General features: G+C 44.6%; 1 long non-coding RNA gene across 1 annotated transcript; it reads left to right on the top strand.

Annotated features, from left to right (window-relative positions):
* Window positions 1-11,130: 11,130 nt before the first annotated feature.
* On the top strand, window positions 11,131-20,759 carry LOC117010422. The gene is made up of 5 exons (XR_004420658.1): window positions 11,131-11,199; window positions 12,727-12,831; window positions 13,574-13,828; window positions 16,146-16,236; window positions 17,570-20,759. It is a non-coding gene; the product is annotated as an uncharacterized LOC117010422 (long non-coding RNA).
* The last annotated feature ends 557 nt before the right edge of the window (window positions 20,760-21,316 follow it).

Below are 21,316 nucleotides of genomic sequence, written 5' to 3'. Positions count from 1 at the left end.
CCACAACCAGTTTAGGATTTTAGAGTAGGATTGTTGAGTAGGGTTGTTGAGTACGATTGTAGAGTAGGATTTTAGAATAGGATTGTAGAAAAGGATTATAGAGTAAGATTGTAAATAAATGCATTTTCTGAAACCTCAGCTCCTCTGGAAGATTGCTTTCTTTCTCACCGTGTGTCAGAGACTGAAATATTATTATTTTTTATTTAAACAAAGTCCTTCTTGAAGGATTTTTAGAACTGTGTTCTGTAGCTGCACAGAATACCACCATATCCTGAATAGACCTTTGGTGTGAGGCCCTGGGCTTTTCACTGATGAGGATAAGATAAACTCAGGAACTGGGGACATTCACAAAGCACAAGCTTAGGACCTTTAGGGAGGAGACAAGAGCCCCAAGGCTATCAGCTGCCAGACTCGCACAGAGCCTCGCACCAAAGGTTGGGTGGAGAGAAGCTTTGGGTGTGTGTTGGGAGCCCTCTGGGGAGAGGCTCAGTGACCTCCCATTCTCCGATGTGCAGACCAGCCACGCTGTGGGGTCCTTCAACCGTGGAAAAGTTTATTCACGATGCAGGAGGTGACATAGCCCATGTCACCCTTTGACATGAAGTTGGTGCATCAAGGATCTCCATTTCTTGCTTGCTTCTAATTTTTACTGTTTCCAATTTCAGGTTGCTTTTTTTATTGTTTTTTTGAATCTCAAAATTTGAGTAAAATTTGTCTGCAGTGATCTTTTCTTTATGCTTTAGGCTGTAGTCCATCTAAATCAGTGCCATCAGAATTGAATTGTTCTTTTGAGCAGTGGTGTGAAAATGCTTAAATAGTTGTGGCAGTTTCAGTTTGAACTGGGCAGAAACACCAATGTCTTGTGGTGGTTTTAGTTTGCCAATTTGAAATTTCCGGCCAATGCACCAATAGCTGTGGTGGGTCTAGTGCTGGCCAAATTGCCAGTGCACCCACTAGAATTACTTACTCATTTCCTGCTGTGAGATAGGGTTAGGAGGGAAGGCAAAGCAGGCTCAGACTTTAAAGGGTAAAAAGGAAAATGTTATTACCAGAAATTGAAAGAAATAATAACAACAATCAGAATAAAACCTTCTGAACACTTCTCTTCCCTGCTCCCCGTACTCTCTTTTCTTTCTCGCTGACAACGTACAGAAACAATTCAGTCAGTTTGTCACATCTAGAATGGTCTTTCTTCAGATCACTTAGGGAGATAAGTCTCTTGTCAGTCTATGGAAACTTCTCCACAAAAACTCTTCTCTTGTGGCTTCAATTTCCACAAATAGCAGCCTCCTGGGAAATCTGCAATCATGAAGTCCCTCCCATCTTTTCACAGCCTTCCCACAACTGCATTTATGGGATTTGTCAAACTTACCGGGTACTATTTTTAAGGATGAAACTGTTTGAGTAAATGTTTTCTTCACCTAAATTGGAGATCATCTCCATCTCTTGGAGCAGAGATCTTCTTCTTCTTCTTACCCGGGTGTCCTGGTTTAAGGGGACAGTATTGCCGGGAAACAGAAATTCAGGAACTCTCAGGCAAAAAAGTTATAGGTTGGGAATAAAAGTTCTTTACTGATATATTTACTAGACAAACAAAAACAGCATCAGCTATATGAAAGAGAACAAAAAAACGCAGTGACAGAACAGAACGAAACAATCTCAGTCCCTTTTTTCCAGTCACCGATGCCCCTCCTCATCCGCACAGTCGAGATGGAGCAGGGCCGGGCAGCCTCTCAGTCGCGGCTGCTGCAGGAGAAGGGGGGCGAGGCAGCAGCACCATCCCAGGTGAGAGAAGGATGAGAAAAACACTCAGCTCACCGTGCGCCTCCCAGTTCCCAGTTGTTCAGAGGAAGCAGGAAGCTTTTGCAGTCCGAGTCCAGCGGGGAAGAAACACGGAGAAGAAACAACCTCTCTCCTCCGCTGGCGAGCTGCGAGTGTCCTCCTACTCGCGGAAGGACAAAAGCAGGACTCCACCTTTCCCTAATGGAGCCATTGGGCTGGTTCAGCCATTCCTTTGTCTTCAGCTCTTAACGGCTAGTAGGGGAGCCATCCCGGCTAGCTTAACATAATAATGGGAAAAATTTCTAAACCTCGACAGCCCACAACACTGGGGTCAAAGGGTTTTCATCACTCTTCTCTCTTTCCTTTCAAACTTCTCTTGGATTAACATTTACTTCAAAATCTACTTACTTCAGCGCTGGTGCTTCTGCTTATGGCTGTGGTTAGAAGACTTCATCCCCCCAAAATGCATTCCATGAGTTACAGGGGAAAAAGAGTCTGATTGATCGGTCATATCTTCTTCACAGCTTACAAGAGAATTTCAGTCCATGAGTGAGGCATTGCCTCAGTCCCTGCTGTCTTGGAACTTGTACTTCACTGACCTTGGTGTCTTCATGTTGTTTCTCTGTCTTCACTTTTCTCACTTTTCTCTCACTCGAGAGAGAATTGAAGGTCTGCAAGTCTCATCTGTGCAGTGAGAGAGTTCATATTTTGCCCGAGGCCTGCAGAGGGCCATGAGATCCCAGCTGGGTCCAACCGGAGCTGTTTACGATGGAGGATTCTTCGTTGGCCGCGCTGGGGGAGGCCAGGATCTCAGCAGCCAGGCCGGTGCGATGCGGCAGCACCCGCGGGTCGATGGCTCCCGCTGCCCCTGCCTGGCGGTTCCTGGTGAAACTCAGCAGCAGCAGCAGCAGCATTCCAGCCGAGCCATGGGCCCGATCTGGCCGAGCTGAGGGCAGGGGGACCCAGCTGTGCCGGATGGGGCCCGGCGAGCTTCCTGAGAAGGGACCCAGCCTTGTGGCAGAGCCCATCCGGATGGCCTGGTACCTGTGCTCAGGGCAGAAGGGAAAGAGAGCTTCCTGAGCTTTGTTTGTCTTATCTGTGTGTTCGCAGAAGCACATCTAACTTTTTCACTGGTGTGACAATGTGTCAATATTAAAAATCAGCCATCAATTGTTTTTTGTCTGTTCTAAAGGAAGCTGCCTAAAGGAAGGTCCTTAGAGGTAATTATTTGCATAACTGATTCATTTCTTCCTTAAAAAAAAAAAAAAAAAAAAAAAAAATTCAAACCAGCACTTTAGTTTGTGTGGGTCTCTGCAAGAACCATCTCATGAAAATCCCTGTATGTGGGTGCTCTTTAAGGATGAGAGCTTTCTCAGTCCCAGCTCGTGTTTTTCAAAGCCTTACAGCTTTCTCAAACATAAACATAAAAAGAGAAAGAATTATAACAAAAGATAAACACCTACTGGATGCATGAGAGCCTGACAAGGGGTGTTGTTTTTTCTGGACCAATGAACTACTGTTCTTTCCCTGTCTCCAATCCTTTCTATAAATGTAAGAGTGATTTGTAATAAAGTGCTTCTTCTGCCACTTCTTCTACGTGGAGGAAGTCTTGTTGCTGTGTTCCTTCCATCACTTCGTAGCCATACAGCAACACTCATATAATATAGTTCTGATTTACAGGTGAATCCTGTGAAAAAACAAATTTGAGATGTCTTTCCAGAGATGCTTGTAAGCAAGAGATTTTCAGTCTGTACTTTGAGGAGATCTGTAGAGTTTTTGGGCAGTGGGTAAATGGTGTTCTGCTGGTCAATCACAAACATCCAGTGTGGCATGAGCTTGCTGGAGCAACACCTGCCTCAGATGCAATGGTCATTTAATTATTGGCATTTGCAGCAGTTTTCTCTATGTGACATTAAAATATCTATGCAGGGGCTTGACAGCTGGCCTGAAAGCCAAACCAAGTTAGTAGAAGAAACAGCAATTGATGAATTCCTGGCATATCCAAAGCAAGGAAGACAAGGCCATTAGCATGGAAACTGGTTTAAAAAGAAAATGAAGGATTTTGGTAGTTAGACTACATGCATAAATAAATGTGTATATGTGCCTTACAAAATTTTTGCAAAACTTTGGCCAAGTATATTGATGCAAATTGCTTTGCAGAAATGAATAGAATAAGGTATTGTGATGCAGTCAATGCCTTAAAATCACGCTTTGTTAAGAGTATATAAAGTGGAGAGCACAGAGAAGAAAGGACGGAGATGCTGCTGTTATTCTGCTCAAGTGTGTGTGTGTGTGTGTGTGCGCGCACGTGTGTGTATGTCACATCTGACCCAATGGTGACAACTGCCCCACCTGGTTTTCACAGATGAAGACAGAATACATACTTTTGGTTACATCCTGCATTGCAGCCCAAGCCCCCTCCCCAAATCATCTTATTTGGGAGGGTTACAGAGGAATGTAAATGGGCTGCTCCAAGACATCAGCTGAAGCACCTCCCAGGACTGCTTGTAGACCTTGGTTTCACCTTGTCAATGAGCCAAGGAATATCCAGATCTTTGCAAGTGTTTTGTAAGACACATTTACAAGTGTTGGAGACACTTTAGTGGGTTTGAAAGACAAATTGTTTTGAATGCATCCCTATGGAAACTTTTTTTGTAGCTCTCTCAAAAATTCTCTGTCACAGCCGGTCTTCCAGGAGAGACACAGATGTTGATTTGTGTACAGACCTATGGGGACTTTGAAGTCCAATCCTTTTCCTAAGTTCCCTGTTACTATATTCAGCTTACAGGGTAGAGATGTGGCCAGCCATGGCATAACCTTCTTCTGGGGATGGATGGAAAAACAACTAAGGGAGGACAATATTTGGGTACACTCAAATGCGGCTGTCAATGCCCCTTTCTTCCTTGGGGAGTATTTTAGAACTTCCTCAATTTTCTTCATGCTAACTATATTAGGCCCCCATACTTGAAACATCTTGGGGTGTTTTGTGATTGAACATCTGAGCTGTTGCTGCCCTTCTGTTTTCCTTCAGGTGAGTTAAAGAAAATGTCACCTCTTCAATCCTGAGACCTGGCTCCTTTTTTTTGTCTGGAGCAGGAGCTGCTCCTACAGCTCTGCAGTGCAGCAGCACAAGGAACTCTGCTGTGGGAACCATGATGTGAGTTCTGCTGGGGTGCCTGCCTTTGGCCTGGTGACTGCTGCTGCTTGGCAGAGTGTGCAAGAGTGTTGCTGTTGAGAGTGGGCTGAGACTAGGATTTTTCATTTTTACCCCTTCATGACTTATCTTTTCTTTCATGGCAATTCTTCTAACTAATTCTACACAGCATAAAGAAGTCATATTTTCATGCATTTAGAAGTCCAAGCTTCAAATTCTCAGTCAACTCTATTTTCCACTCTAGTTCCTTGTGAGTTGGGGCTGGCTTCCCTCTGGAGAGCTGGGTCAATTCTTTTGTCTTCTTCGACTCTGATTTGTTCTCTCAGCCTTGCCCCTGCAGTACAGCCTCCATGGGCTAAGTAGGTCCCGTGTAACTGGGAGTGTTTTGCATCAATTTTGTGCAGTTTCAGCTATCAAATGAGAATCTCTATGTGACAACATTCCAAATGGGATCCCTAACCTGAGTATTATTTCTCATATTCTTACTTGAAGTACTTCTCTAGCTTTGGTGGTAGGAAAGGGAGAATCCTCTGGCCTCACAGAAAATGCGTCTACTCAACCTAACATGTACTTATATCCATTGTGTGGAGGTAACTCTGACAAATCTTCTTGGTATTAATCTCCTGCATTATTTCTGGGTTTTTTTTTTTTTTTGCAATCTCTAATGGCAGTCTTTTGTAAAACTGTGCATTGTTCTGTAAGCAGATTTTATATTTCACTCGTCCCAGTCCCTGTCAGCCTAACATTAAGTAGCTGCCTTTCCTAATTGTCTACTGAATCCACAACACCCCAGTGGGTTTCTTTATGTTTGTCTTCTATAGCTTGTCTCATTATTGCATGAGGCACTCTAACTTGGCAATTTGTTGTTAGCCACCACCCTTCACAACGAAATCAGACATTTAAGAATTTTACTAATTGATTGTTTTCATCAGGTTGTTCTGTGACTGATTTGGAAATGTTCCCAACTTTGAACAGAACTGGCAACAAGATGCTTTGTCCTGCCACCTCTCTAGCAGTTTTGTCTGCTACTCGGTTTCTGATGTTGCCAGGTGTTTGTCTGGAACGGGGAGCTTCACAGTGCGTTACTGCTACCTTAGCAGGGAACTGGATGCTCCCAAAGCTGCCCACAGTTGCTTGGAGATCCTGATTTTTTTGTAGAAGGATTGAGGAACATAGCAGGGTTCAAGGCAGTAACTGTCTTTATTTGCACGTCTTTTGTTCTGGGAGTTTCACCTTTTACTTTACAATTCTGCTCAGAGATAACCAGTGACCTCCTTTGTGCTCTAAACCAGACATAACCATGTGTGGCACAGAAACTGTCATTTTTTCCCCATTTGTTTTCAAGTCTTTTCTATCAATGAGGACCATTGTGGGAGTCTGCCTGACTGGGACACAGAGTCAGCCAGATTTCCCCAAGAAAGAACCAGGTGTTGAGTTCAAGCCCTGGGAAACACTTGTTAACTTGGAGCAAACCTAAGTGTTTTTCCTACAGTCCCTAGAGTTCTTGTCTTAGTTGGTTCAAGTTCTGTTCCCCTATTGCTTACTTGTTCCCTTTATATGATCCTAGTTCCAGAAAGTTCTCCCCTCAAGGGTATATATTGTCACACCCCCCTTGTTTTGGATCCTCAGAGTTTCTCCCCACACAGCGTTTGGTTTCTGGGCATCATCCCTGTTTTATTTTCCATTAAAGTTCTTTAATTTTTGGCCAACTCCGTTGTTCCCTCTCCTTTATTTTTCCCACTTAAACCCTCAATACTCCAAACCCAAAAGTTTTGTTGCAACCATCCTCACCACATCAGACCATGATGGCTCCTGCTCGGAGCCCTTCTGGCCATCCCTTGGGTACATAGTTTAGTTATTATTTCAGAAATACGCTCTTTTCCACTGGCTTCTTTCCTACATTCCCAGTCTTGGAGCTAAATATGGAGCTACTGTGCAAGGCAAAGGCAGTCATGGGTGAACAGTGCAAAGGGTTCAGTCAAATCTGGTAATTCCAGAGCAGGGGTTGTCATCAATGTCTTTTTAAGATATCAAAAGGTTGTTGGATATTCCGTAGCCCAGTGAATTACCTCCTTGGTTTCCTTTGATGGTTGATACAAAGGCTTTTCCAATACTCCATACTGGGGATCCATAATCACAACCATCCAGTCATTCTATAAAAGGGACATGGTTCTCTTACGGATCTGGGATCTGATGTTTGACAAATTGCTTCCTTCCTTTCTGTTCCCCAAACTACACTGCCCTTGTGAGTGCAGCAGCCAGGAGAGCAGACATGCCCAGATATGAGCATGGTCTTGAAGAAAAAGACAAGATACTGTGATATGGAAAAGGGGCTTTGGATGGTCATATTCACCACATTTTCAAACACATGCTTTTATTCCCTCACCCTGTAGTGACTGGACAGCAGTATTATGGGTGTCAGCTGACTGAAATCTGGAATAAGCTTGGGTATGGAGAAAATGGAAGTAAAACGATCATAAGCCGACCATAAAATATTTTTCCAGATGGGTCACTAACTTCAATGGCCACCTGCAGTCAGCACAACCATCAGCCTGTAATTCTGTTCAGAGTAAGTGATGGCTCTTCCCTGTCAGTGCCTCCTGCAGAGCACATGAGGGGCAGAGAGCAGGGCACAAGGCATGCACAGGCCCATGTTGCTGGCTTGCTTCCTTTTAGGAGACTGGAATGAGGAAATATCTGGGGAGATTTTGTCAAAGAGAAGATATTTGAGTGAGCATGTACGTGCTGAAAGCCCACAGACTGCCCAGCCCACGGCAGGATCGACCAGTGCTGGGAGGCTGCACCTTGCTGCCCTAGTGAGAGGTGTTAAGCTGCACCTTCACCTCAGAGACAGCCAAGTACAGCAGTGTTGTGCAGAAACACTTAATTATCCCTGGTTTGCACGGCTGCAGCAACTGGGGTGGCCAGAGCGCCCCTTCCTGCACTTGGAAATGAGCTGAGTCAGTCATGGGACAGGGCAGGGCATTCCCCCCTGCCCCCGTTGGGAATTCCCTCTGCCCTGGGTGTGTCCCATCCAGCTCCTCAGTGACATCCCACCCAGCCTGGAACATGGAACTCCCCGTTTCCAAGGACACGTGGCCATTGTCCCCAGCACACGGCAGGACCACTCAGACCCTTCCGCGGCTGCAGCGAGAGCGGAGGTGTCAGAGCGTTCAGCGAGTGCTGCTCCACATTGGTTGGATCTGGCACCCGCTGCTCCAGAGGCTGATCCATGCACTCACTGGAGGTAAATATTTACAGTTCTGTGCAGAAATGGGGGGGGGAGGGATCAGTGGCAAATTCACAAAACCAGCACCGCAGTTTCCAGAATGCTTTAGTATTTATACATTTTAGCCAGCAAAGCTATTTGTGTTCATTGACTGCAAGTTACCTAGTTGTCTTCACAATTAGTATTCTCTCTGCTGTTGGGTAATGAACTTCTTGCATCTCATGCTAATTAGTCTGCATGCTCAGTCTCTCTCTCTTCTTCTTAATGAGAGGGTGGCCATGGTCTGCCCCTGCTGGAATGACTTTTTACCCAGCCAGAGCTGATTGAGCACAGTTACTGCTATTGTCTTTATAGTTTGTGCCTTGTCTGGAGTTCTGCCAAATGTCCTTGTGCCCATCAATTCTGCATTCTGCTTGTCCTCCATCCAAGGTGCATTCTTCTCCTAAGCCTTGCTAACCTCCCCTAGGTCTGAGGCCACTGAAGCCTATCAAGCCCTACACATTAATAAGGCAATTCAGCAAACAAGTAACCTGCCTTTCCAAGGCCTGGCCATCACTTAGAGCTTGCTGGCTATTTCTTGTTTCATGGAAAGATCTCCAATTTTGTTAATGAGCCTTGAAAGCCACGAAAGGCCAAGAACACAAAGAACACATATTTCCTAACAAACTGTAATTTCCCAGACTTTTGCTGCAGGATCAGTGGCTGTGTGGTAGCGGGAGCAGCCGAGGCAGAGCGGGATGGTGGAGCTGCGGGCCTGGGCACGATCCACTGTGTTCCGCAGGGCCCCAAACCGCACTGCATCCCGCAGGGCCCCCACGGACGCTGCTGATGCCCCTCAGGGTGACCCAGAGGTGCCAGGAGCCAGCAGGTGAGGGGGCGGCTGTCGGGCTCTGTGGGCTGGCACTGGCCGGGGGCTTGGCCATGGTGTTGGTGCCAGGTGCTGCTGACCCTGCGGGACCAGCTGGGCAGGGCTGGGCCCCACTGGTGCCCCACGGCCCCTCTGAGGCGGCCGCCCCGGGGGAAGCGACTCCCAGGGATGACTCTGAGGAGCTGCCAGTGGAAGTGGGAGCTTCCCCAGCCTGTGACATTCAGTCAATTCATGCTCTGGGAATGGGTCTTGGTAAAAATGCTTGGAATTGTCATTGTTCCTTGTTTATACCAGGGTCATCAGAAATGCAAGCATAAATGAAACCCTCAAACTGCAACTTGTTTTCAGTATTGAGAGTAGCCATTACTTTATTCCCAGCTCTGGTGCATAATGGAGAACTCCAGGCACATACACGCCACTTTCAAAGCTTTTCCACTTACTGATACATTTTTAAAACACAAAGAAATTCCTGTCCATTGGTCTTAAATTACATCATTCATGTTATCTATTAATTGGCATTCTCACTTTTATTGGTATTGATGTTTCCATTCTCATGCTAATAAGTTCACATTTTTCAGTCTCTTTATTATCTTTTTCCCAGAGAAGTTGATTTGAACTGTGAGGCTGAAATGTCTTTATTAGTTTCTTCTGTGTCTTTTGGGCTCTCCACCATGTTCTTGGAGGGCTAGGAAGTCTAGATTCCAGGTGTCCAGCCTTTTATGCCCGCAGGCTTTGTTTACTGAAGGTTATCAGAATTAGTTTACAAAAAAAAAAGAGTTTTGGAGATGTAACATTCCAACTCTGACAATAGATTGCCAAAAGACACCCAGTTACCTACTTTCCAAGGGGGAAGATTACAGTGCTTATGATGAATACATTGCTTATGATTAATATGCTGGTTATGATTAATTAAACAATTAATTACAAAGATAATTAAAATTCATTACCCAGGAGAAAATGTAGGCTAAACAAGCAGTGTAAAGCTGCATGAGTAATCCCAGCTGATGTGTTTGGCACCTGATGTGATTTGTTCCCATTCTTCTATAAAATGCACAGATGCTCCTAGAGCAGACTCATTCATTAAGGTGATGTAAAAGGATGTGAAGTTCAGGTGACTCCCTGTTCCCCTTCATGTCCAGTCCCTGTCCTAAGCTCTGCCAGAACTGATGATTGAAACAGAAATATTAGTGGAATTGTGTTGAGGCAGCACTTAGTGCAAATGACAGTGACATGGATGAAGGATGAACAGTCTGACAGCAAAATATTGAGGGATTTCTAAAAGACTGTTGAATATTGCTTTTACAGGTCTTTGCAAGTGACACTCCTATTGCAATAAAAGTTCAGGGAAATTTCAGATGAGTTTTTTAACTCCACAGTCAGCGGATTTTGCCTTCAGAATGAAGCAGCTGGATGGCAGTAGGCTGTTTTTATTAAAAAATATGCTTATGCTGATAGACATTGTAGTGATTTTTGAGCTCCAGTGGAAGGCAGAACATTCTGTACTAAATGATGAGTTCAGCCAAGCAACCCAGATTTTGCTACATCTGAGTAACCTGGGATAAACTGTTTCCATTTCACATCTATGCAAATAATTTCATCTAGAGCTGAGGAAAAGAGAAAGGGTTTTGGTGCCTGTTACAATCAAAATTCCCCTTTTTCAGTTGAAATTCTTCTTGGCTCTCACTCCAGCATGTGCTTCCTTAGTACCAGATAAATCCCAGCCTTGGGTGCTGCCCCGACTTTGTGATCTTTTTGGGAACCATTCTCTCCTGCTTTGTCAGCTGAGCTCTGGCCAGGTCAGCTGTGCTCAGGCACTTGATTTCAAGGGAAGCCTGTGCTTATAAATTCCAGCAATTGGGAAAGGATGACTTGCTACTTGAACACCTGGCTGCATTGGAGGCCAAGTGACGGTCGCTGTCTCAGGGCAGTTTTGCAGCCAGCTGCTGTCAGAGGGAGAATTGTGTCAGAGCAGCTGTTTTTAGTGATGGAACAGCAAAACTTTTCAAATCGAGCTCTTGTTTAAAATTAAGGGCGTGGTGAATCACTAGGAATGGAGTGTTGGCTGAAGGTTTCACAGAACATTTCTTTTTTACTTTTAGCCAAATGCCAGTGAGGTGTCGCACATTGGAAGTGTGCAGGTTGCCAAATTGTATAACCCACTTGGAGGTATGGTTGTTTTACATATTTTGCTCAATGTCTGTAAGATTTTCAACTTGCTAGTTTTCTTTTGTAGCATATTTTTGGGACAGGGGTGTGTTCAGACATCTCAGTTGTAGGTGGTTAGCCGTCAGATAAGCCTTGCAATCTCTTGTCACTGCATTCAGCCATTGGCCTGTTCTCCTCTTGGAAAGCCTGCCAGTCCTTCCTTCTTACCATACTGCTTGACAGGTTGGAATTGTGAGCATTGTAGTCATGGTTTGAACTACCTAATGCACTTAAGTTTGCTGGCTTGGTAGCTAATTTGTTGGTTTTGCAATTGGATTTTGTAGTACCTAGGTACTGTGCTCATCCATTAAACTTCATTCAAAATTGACCAAAAATGTGTTTGAGGAAGTCCCATGTAGAATTTCATAGGGCTTGATTGCTTGATTTAATTTTTTGTCTCAGTCATTTATCAGTAACTGTTGCCATAATACTTTTGGGTTCTTTTCAAGGAAAGTGAAAGGAAAATCATTTTCCCCATGGAGTCCTTAATTGTCCTCAAAGCACAATGTGCTTAGGTAGTGCCATTTGTCACTAACCTGTTCTGAGCACTGTTTCCCCAAGCAGCCTGGCTCCAGGCAGACAGGAGGTGGATATTCCCCTCTCAGGCACTCAGTGGTGCTGCCTGCAGCAGTGAGCTGAACCAGGCACAGCTGCCCTGAGAAAAAGGGGCTCTCACCTGGCTGTGCTGCAGTCACTGCCTGCAGGGACATCCCTGCCACTGCAAGTGCAGCTCTTGCTCTGCCTTAGCTGAGTGCAGAGCATTCTAAGGCAGCATCATCGAGGCTTTTTGGGGAGACAAATCTAAACTCACAAATTTCTCATTGGGGATTTTCTGTTTTGCATGTGAATGACAATTTGTTTGATTCTTGGACATAGATCCTAAGGAAATATTTAACATTCAGTGGCTAGGGTTTGAGGGCTGGCAGTAGTGAGACAATTGTGGAAGTTGGGGCCACTTTTGCTTTGGGCTGGCACTGAGAAGCTCAGGTGAGACAGGTCTGGTTGCTGGTAGGGTACAGGGTGCCCTTGCAACATGCTCCATGCAGTACCAGTTAGGGATTGGGCTTTGACACAGAATCAGAGAATATACTGAATATGCTTGGAAGGGATCCACAAGGATGTGTAAGTCCAGCTCTCTCCCCATGAATCCCACCATGTCCCTGTGGACCTTGCCCAAATGCTTCCCGAGCTCTGGTGGACTTGGTGCTGTGAGACATCTTGTGGGGAGCCTGTCCCAATGCCTGACCAGCCTCTGGGTGAAGAACTCTGTCCTAATTTTCATGTTAATGCTTGGTTATGGTTTCAGGTAATATTTTTCAGAAGTCGTGCAGGGGTATGGTTTTAGGAGGTGTTTTCCTTGAATGCTGTGGGAAGTTTCTGTATCTACATTGGATGTAACTTCTCAAAATACTAAAAATGCCTTCAGTCAATAACTGATGAGCTTTCAGTGCTGTAAATAATTGAACTGTGTGATGTTTGTGCAATTAGGTTTGCAGGCAAATGTCAGAGAGGCATGGTCCAAGGAGCAGGAAGTGGAGAAAGGCATTAAAAATTTGACCTACATTGAGAGGCTGAAGGAGCGTGCCAAGAAAGGTCAGTCTCTGTGTGTCTGATGGAAGGGACAAAGCTCCCAGATTTCTCACCAATACTCATGAAGTCTCCATCAGCTACCAAGCACGAGTTCCTGGTTTCAAAACAGTGCCTGGTGTGTCATATCCCCTCCCTCGACCTGCTGGCCACACTTCTCCTGGTGCAGCCCAGGACACGGTTGCCTTTCTGGGCTGCCAACACATGTTGCCAGCTCATGCCCAGCCTCTCATCCACCAGAACCCCCAAATCCTCCCCACCTTCATCTCCCAGCCTGCCTTGGTGCCCAGGGCATGTCCCAGCCCCAAAGATGCAGCACTAATGAATTTGTCCTTGTTAAATCTGAATAGGCTCCCAGGGCCCTACTTCCCAAGGTTCTCCATGTCCCTCTGGATGGCATCTCATGCCTCTCGTGCTGCTGGCAACCTTGCTGAGGGTGCCCTTAATCCCACTGTCCATGTCACTCTTGACATAGCTCAATGCTTGAGCTTACAAACTGGGAAAATCATATAAAAGATCCATGCAAAAGAAGAATTTTTTGAAAAAACCTCCCTCCAGTATCACTCCAGTACCAGTTTTTTAAATTACTGTTTCTTCCCAATTATTTTTTTTTTTGGATTCTTACTGATCTATAAATGCTGAACAAATGGAATTTCAACAGTCTTGGGTACATGCTTTTGAATCAACTTCCTTGCTTTCTATCAACCCCCCATTTGACAAATCCTTTTCTCTTTTTCCTCTCCTGAAGTTAAAATACCAGAGCTCAGGAAAGCTCCACAGAGCACTCCAGATCCTGTGCCTGAGAGGAAGAGAACGATGCCCACGAACCCTGCCAAAATTCTTCCCGAGACTTTGCAGTTCTGTTTCTCAACGCCCAGTCAGGGACAGGGTGATTCATTTACTGGCTCTGAAGAATTACAAGCAGCCAGAGCTCCTTGCCCGCTTGCAGAGAGAGGGAGTTGTGGAAAAGGACAAGGAATCCCTTGGAAAGATCCTTCAGGAGGTGAGATCCTGGAGTTGGTGCTGGCAGTGCTGACTCTTGGCTGTCTTACTTCAGGGTTTCAATTAGAAACTAATGAGAGGCTTAGGAAATGCTCCTTGCTAAAGTTTTTCCATAAACTTTTACCCAGTTTCCCCCCAACGGCAAGTCTATGTGAGGACAGAAAAAAGACCTTCAAAACTTTTGGGGCATTGTTGATGTTTTGCTGGAATAGCTGGCAAAGACAAACCCTTTGCAATGTTGTTGCTTCTCGTGCCTTATTTCAGCCTCTCTCTTTTCCTTGCACTGTTTAACTGCTTCATGGAGTAACTTTGGAGGGTGAAACTCTCAATTGGGTGAAACAGTTTGTTGTGGTACTTAAAATTTCCTGAGAAAAATATCTGAGGAGGCAAATTTAGTAACTGCATAGGGCAGTATTTCATTAGAATGGAGTAGGTGGCCTCTCAGTGGTACTTGGCTTCTGCTGGGATCTGTGGAGATTGCCTTGCAGGGAAGGGTGTTCCAGGCAAATCCTACATGATAGAGGTGGTGGCTGAACTTTGAGCACACGGTTTCTTTGCTGTCGTGTGCATTGAATCCTCACCTTCCTTTGCACTTAGTATTATTCAGTAGCTTTTCCAGTTCTCCTTTTAGTTCCTTTTAGTTCCTTTTAGTTTCTTTATCACAGCCATTCATACAATTCACACTGATTGAAGGATGCAGTGGCTCTTTCCTTCCTTTTTAAATATTCCCTGTCCACATAGGCTGTTGCTGAATTATGTAAGCATTAACATATTTCCTCTTTAGCTAGGAAAAGAGTGTTTTGGAACTTAGTCCAGGGAGGAAAATTCAACATGGATGCAGTTTCAGTTAATCTCACAATTATTTTTAAGAACTCCTTCCCTGAACCTGTGAGGTTTGTTGCAGTGTTTGCCCAGGGCAGTGGCAGGGTGTTTTCACCCTGAAGACATTCACAGTTTAATGAGAGCCATGGTCTGCCATCCCAATGCATGTAGCCCATTTATACTTCAAGTTCATGATAAGATTTCAACGCTCAGCTCCTTAGAGGGTAAAAGGTGAAAAAACTGTCTCCTTTCCCTTTATTCTTGTCAATATTTAAGGAGATTTTGAAAGTGTAGTTTCTTGTGTGTAGCATAAACTGCCTCAAGGTTTGCATTCTGAAAGGGCTGTGTGAACAGCACTACGTCCTGAAAACTATTATTCACATTTTTCTTGACTTCATAGAGAGGTGGTGTTGTTTTTTTGCTATATATGAACAACTGGTAGCCTGAACTTACAGAGATCTTACATGCACAACTTCTTGTCCAACACAACCTTAGTTCTGCTTTTAACAAGTGAATTCCTGATTCTGGGTATCTTTGGTACTTCCAAATTCTTGAAGTGCAGCTCTAGCTAGATTATCACCTACAACTGTACCATAGGAAGCTGTAGTTTCCTCTGAGCAGGCACTTGAGAAAGAAAAGCAGTTCTGTTTGAGGAGACAAATGCCAACATCCTGTGGTGCTTCATGGGATGATGAAAACATGCCCTGTTCCAGGCCCAGGCTGTGCTCTGCCATGGCAATGTAGCTGGGGGAAGCAAGAGGGCAGTAGGTGTCCTCCTGAGGGTGGAAAAATATGGATTTGTCCATTGAGATGGTTTTCTTCAGGTGTTACTCAAAAGAAAAGGAAAAAGAAAAGAAAAACCTGGCCTCTCCATGTATTTCAAATGGTTCAGGCTGAGAGTTCTGGCATAGTGTACCTTGACTCTCAAAGCTGCCATAAAGACCAAAAAACCTGGATACCTAGTGCAGGGAGAGGTTTTCATAGTCCACATTTCCTCCATGCTTGCAGCAGTTTGGGATTTACTTACATCCAAATTTCTACAGCCCAAATGGACTAACTTGGTTAATTGTTGTCACCTCTTACATGACAGCTGCTTTGTTCTTCACATCAAACAAAAGTCCTGGGAAACTGGTGCACAATTTTCTCTTTAGCTTTGCTTTAGCTTTGCACTACCAGTTTCCCATCTGTAGTCTGCATTTATCTGTAATGAACATTTCTGTTTGAAATGTCTGCCTCTAGGCAGCCAATCTGGATGCAAATGAGAATTCCCTCACTCTGAAGGAACATTTCCTTAAAGACATTCGGGAAGATTGGCCTGGCTACAGTGAAAGTGATAGACAGATGTTGGAGGTGACCCTTGTGCAGTAAGTTCAGTCAGGACAACAACCATTTCAGAAAACCCTCTGGGAAATGAAGGTCTGTTGTCCCTGTGAGGAAGGAACTATGACTGTTGATATTTTTGCCTTGCAACCTGAGTTGTTGGACTCTCCTTACAGAAAAACAGTTCCACCTCAGAATGCCACCAACACCAGCCAGTCATCATCTCTGGGACCTTCTGAGAGAGATACTCCACTGAGAACTGCTCAGGTATTTTGTCAGGTTTTAAACATTCTCTAGCATGTATTTTATTTTATCCCATTTGCTTTTGGTGTCAAATCTGTGATATGAAGCAGCAGTGTTGTCTTTCTATCATAAAAACCTGCAGCGTGTACTTCTAATGGCATTCCTGCACGCTTTTCAAGGTACTTCTGTAACACACTGAATGCTTTTCAAAGCCTGCAACAAGCCTGCACACATGACTTGTTTCTCATGGTGCATAGGAAGCTCTGCTAAGGACAAGATGTGTACGTGGTTTTGGTACCTGGCTGTGTCTGTGAAGGCTCTTGATGGTCTGGAAGCTCTAGTAGCTAAAACATGCAGGGACATCCCAGTGCTACTGTTTGAATGGAAATCTTAGGGAAGTCTAGAAGAAGGACAAATTACAGTAGTGATGCATTAGTAGGAATCTTGTTTCTCTGCCCTAGGCAGCATTTAGGCCCCATTTTGATTCAGGGTATCCCATGTGTGAGGAGGGGACTCTGAATCACCAGGGAATACCTCTGACTTGTCAGGGTTAAAATCAAGAGGGGCCCTGTTTTCTTACCACTATGAGAGAGCAAGGCAAACCTCTTGAAAGAAGCCTGGCAAACACTGCAGAAAAGGTATCTTTGCATTCTTAAAGAAGTCTCTTTAAATAGAGGATGAAGAACACAGCTCTGTTTTTCCCTGGCTCTGTTCCAGCCAGAGCAGGAAATGCTGCAGGCCCCAGCAGCCTCTTCCCACCTGCCTCCGTGCCCACAGGATTTCTGTCAGCAGGCTGGCACAGAGCCGGGTCTGGCTCTCCTGCTCTGAGCTGCTGATGTGCATGGATGGGAGCAGTGGGTGCTCCGTGGGGAAGAGGCTCAGGGTGATCCAGGGTTTGCTCTGGAGAACAGCAGCAATGACACCTGCAGCCAGGCTGGGGCTGCTCTCTGCTGTTCTCATCCCTGCTCTGGACACGCTGTGATCAGCACCGGCGGCTTCTGGGGCTGCTCTGGTGAATGGAGTGGGTGTGTGACAGCAAGAGCTGAGTGTCCTCCTGGTGTGCCTAAGCAGAAACAGGGAGCCAGATAAAGCTAACCTGAGCTCCCCATTTTGGGCAAGCCTTTGATAGAGCTGCTGAAGGCAGTGTCTTTCTCCCAAAGCCTTTTAGCTACAGAGTTGGAGTAGGATTTGCTGAATAGTCAGGTGGGAAAGTAGGAATGAAATAGGGAACATATTTAGCTGCAGCACCTCCTTGTTTGACAGGCTGTTTTAGGGAATAAAGATGTGTTTCCATTGCCAGTTCAGAAATGCTTCTTTTTCAGAATGGGAGCAAAACTAAATCTGATCATCTTTGCAGAAACGGCTTCTGGCTTCTGATTTTATCAATCCTGGGATGAACAAGAAGCAGAGGATTGACCAACAGCCCAGTGATGTCCAGCCAGCAGCTGGTGGCCACTCTCCTTCGTCATTTCTCCTGTCTTCCACATCCTGTTCAGCTTTGAACCTGCCTCCAAGAGTCACCTCTATTTCCACAACCACCCCTGGTGTACGACAAAAATGTGGAATTCAGACTCCTTCTGGAATCCCAGTGGCTTCCAGAGTGCAGGGAAGACTGCCATGTCTAAAGAGGAAAAAACAGAATTGGATAAGATGCAAAAATCCCATCCTTTGGATTTTGATGAAGGTATCAGTGCAGTGCTTTTCCAAACTCCTGTGTGGGCAACCCTGGTGAAAATGGAGCAGTGAAACCAGGGACCAGAAACACAAAGGCACTGGTGTATATTAGTGCTTTACTATTCTCCCTGTTTCACGGGCACAAAAAAGGGGTTTTTTTTCTGCCATTGCATTATAGTACTTGCAATAACCAGAAGCAAAGAGATGAGCAGAGTGTGCATGAACCAGACAGAAAAGGCGTTTTGCAAAGTGCCGAGAGTGTTAAACCTGATGGACCAGAGTTAGACATACTTCCATTTCATTTTTTACTGCATATCTGTATGGTTGTTTACTCATCTCCAACCTCTCATCCATCAGTACCCTCAAGTCCTCCCCACCGTCATGCCCCAGCCTGCCTCGGTGACAGGGGATGCCCCAAAACCAAAGACGCAGCACTTTGTCCTTGGCCTTATCAAACCTGGTGAGGTTTCCAGGGCTCCACTTCCCAAGCTTGTCCAGGTCCCTCTGGATGGCATCCCATGCCCCTGGTGCTGGTAAACTTGCTGAGGGTGCCCTTAATCCCACTGTCCATGTCATTCTTGACATAACTCGATGCTTGAGCTTACGAAGTGGGGAAATCATACAAAAGCACCATGCATATAAAGAACTTTTCAGAAAAACCTCCACTATCACGCTTTACCAGCTTTTTAAAATTACCCTATCTTTCTAATGCTTCATTATCTAAGTTCTTACAGATTGAAAGAAGCAGAACAAATGGAGGTTCAATAGTCCTGGTACATGCTTCATAAATCAACTTCCTTGCCTTCTTCCAAACTCCCGTATGACTTTTTTTTAATTTGTTTTCCTTTCCTTTGGCAAAACAAGCAGACATTAAAAGACCCAACCAAAGTCTTCACATCCTGCACCTGAGAAGAAGAAATCAGTGCCCATGAAACTTGCAGGCAGTGAAGGGAATTCTTGCACTGCTGTTTATGGCCGACCCTACAGGGACAGGGTGATTCATTTACTTGCCCTGACAAAGTACAGGAAGCCAGAGATACTTGCCTGCCTGCAGAGAGATGGAGTCAGGCAAAAGGACAGGGAAGGGTACCCTCGGAATGATCCTTCAGCACGTGAGATTCTGGAGTTCTGCTAGCAATTTTTCCGCCATGCTATAGTTTTGTTCCTAGTTTTTACTTGTTTCCTCCACTGTTTAAATTAGAAACTATCGAGCAACTTATGTAACGTTTTCTGTAAAATTTTCCTGACATTCATGCAGATGCCTCAAGGTGCAAGTCGATGTGAGGAAAAGAGAGAAAACTTGAAAAGTTTTGGAGCATTTTTGTTTTGCTACAATAGTTGTCAATGATGAAGTCTTGGTTATGTTGTTGCTTGCCAAGCCTTATTTTATTCTTTCTCTTTTCCTTGCATTCTTTAACTACTTCATGGAGTAACTTCACAGGTGTTCCTTGAATGTGTGAAACAGTTTCTTGTCATACTTAAATTTCCTGGAACAAGTTTCAGAGGACAACATTTTGGTAGCTGCTTATGCAGTATTTGATTTGAATGGAGTAAGTGGCTTCTCACAGGTAATTGGCTTCTGCTGGGATCTGTGGGGATTGCCTTCCAGGGAAGGGTGTTCCAGGCAAATCCTACATGATAGAGTTTGTGGCTCCACTTTCAGCTCAGGATTTCTTTGCTGTCATTTGATTGAGTCATCACCTTCCTTGGAACCTTTCTTTATTGTGTAATGTTTCCTGTGCTCCTCTGAAGTCTATAAGTATTTCTTTATCATATCCATTCATGATCAGCACACCCACTGAAAGATGCAGTAGCTCCTTTCTTCCTTTTTAAATGTTCTCCATCTGCATAGGCTGTTGCTGAATCATGCAAGAATTAACATACCAAGTAGGAATATTTTTCTTTTTAACTAGGAAAAAAGTGTCTTGAAACTGAGTCAAGGGAGTCAAATTCAACAGGGATACAGTTTCAGTTGATCCCACAATGACTCCTAAGAACTCATTGCTTGACCCTGTTGGTTTGTTGTTTTGTTTGCCCAGAGCAGTGGCAGGGATTTTTCAACCTGAAGAAATTCACAGTTTAGTGAGAGCCATGTTCTGCTATCCAAATTCAGTCGGTCCGTTTATGCTTCATGATGATAACAAATTTCAAACATCTACTCCTTAGAAAGTAAAGGGTGAAAACACTTTCTCCTGTTCCATTGCAAAGTTTAAGGAGATTGCCTTGGAGGCAATTTCCTGTATGAGGTGTGAACTGCTTCAAGGTACTGGTTTGTATTCTGAAAGGGCTGTGTGAGCAGCACTCCACCCTGAAATGCCTTGCTCAGGCTTTTCTGGACATCAGGGCAAGTGGGCTTTTTCCTGTATAAATCTGGAAAGGGCAGCCTGAGCTTGCGGAGATCTGGTATAAACACACTTGCTTCCCTTCCGACACAATCTTAGTTCTGCTTTTAAGACATGAATTTCCTGATTCTGGGTATCTTTGTATTTTTATAATTTTTTTAAGCTGGGGAGACAGACATCAGCACAGATCTGAATCTGCAGTGGTTGTCATGTTTTCAAAGAAAGAAAAAGGACAGATTTTGAGAGGTGGTAGTGGTGTGATGATGAGTTATTTAATGTGTTGTAGAGGTCAAATTGATGGAGACTTTTGCTATGGGCTTTTCTATGGAACTCTGAGCAGGTGTCAGGTGATGAAGTCTAAACCAGCACATTTCATATTGATGATCTTGAGGTTTTATTACCTCATTTTAGCTTTTTGAGTAGATTTTGTATTTGTCTTGTGGAAGATATGAACCTTATTGATTTTCAAAGGAACAGAGCAAGCCATGTAACATGGAATGTTTGACAATCCTTACAGCAAATCAGCCCCATCTCAGAGGGAGGATTGAAGTCAATACTTACTAGGTAAGTTCAGTCTTTAGAGGAAGGAAAAGAGACTTTTCAGAGAGAACCCCCTGGGAAACGAAGCCTAGCTTGTTAGAATATGCTGAGTCAGCAGCAACCCATCAGGGTCATGGACTCCAACTCCTGGCCCTGCACAGGACAGCACAGAAATCACAGCCTGGGCCCAAGAGCGTTTTCCAAATGCTTCCTGAGCTCCTGCTACAGTGACCATGGGCCAGGAGAGCCTGTTCCAGTGCTCCAGCACTTTCTGGAGCGCAAGAACATTTTCCTGACATCCAGCCTAAAGCTATCTCAACTCAGCTTTATGCTGTTTCCCTGAGTCCTGATGCTGAACATCTGTTTGCTGTGCAAGGAAAGAACTATGACAATTGATATTTACACCCCCACCAGCACCAGCCAATTGGTATCTCCAGAACCTTCTGAGAGAAATGCTCGAGTAAGACCTGGGCAGATATTTGGTGCATTTTTACCATTCTCTGTTGTGTATTGAGGTTAAGTCCTCTGCTGATGGTGTATAACCTGTG

Source organism: Catharus ustulatus, chromosome Z (genome assembly GCF_009819885.2).
Source record: "Catharus ustulatus isolate bCatUst1 chromosome Z, bCatUst1.pri.v2, whole genome shotgun sequence".
Taxonomy (NCBI): Eukaryota; Metazoa; Chordata; class Aves; order Passeriformes; family Turdidae; genus Catharus; species Catharus ustulatus.
This window is presented reverse-complemented; position numbering and strand designations above follow the sequence as displayed.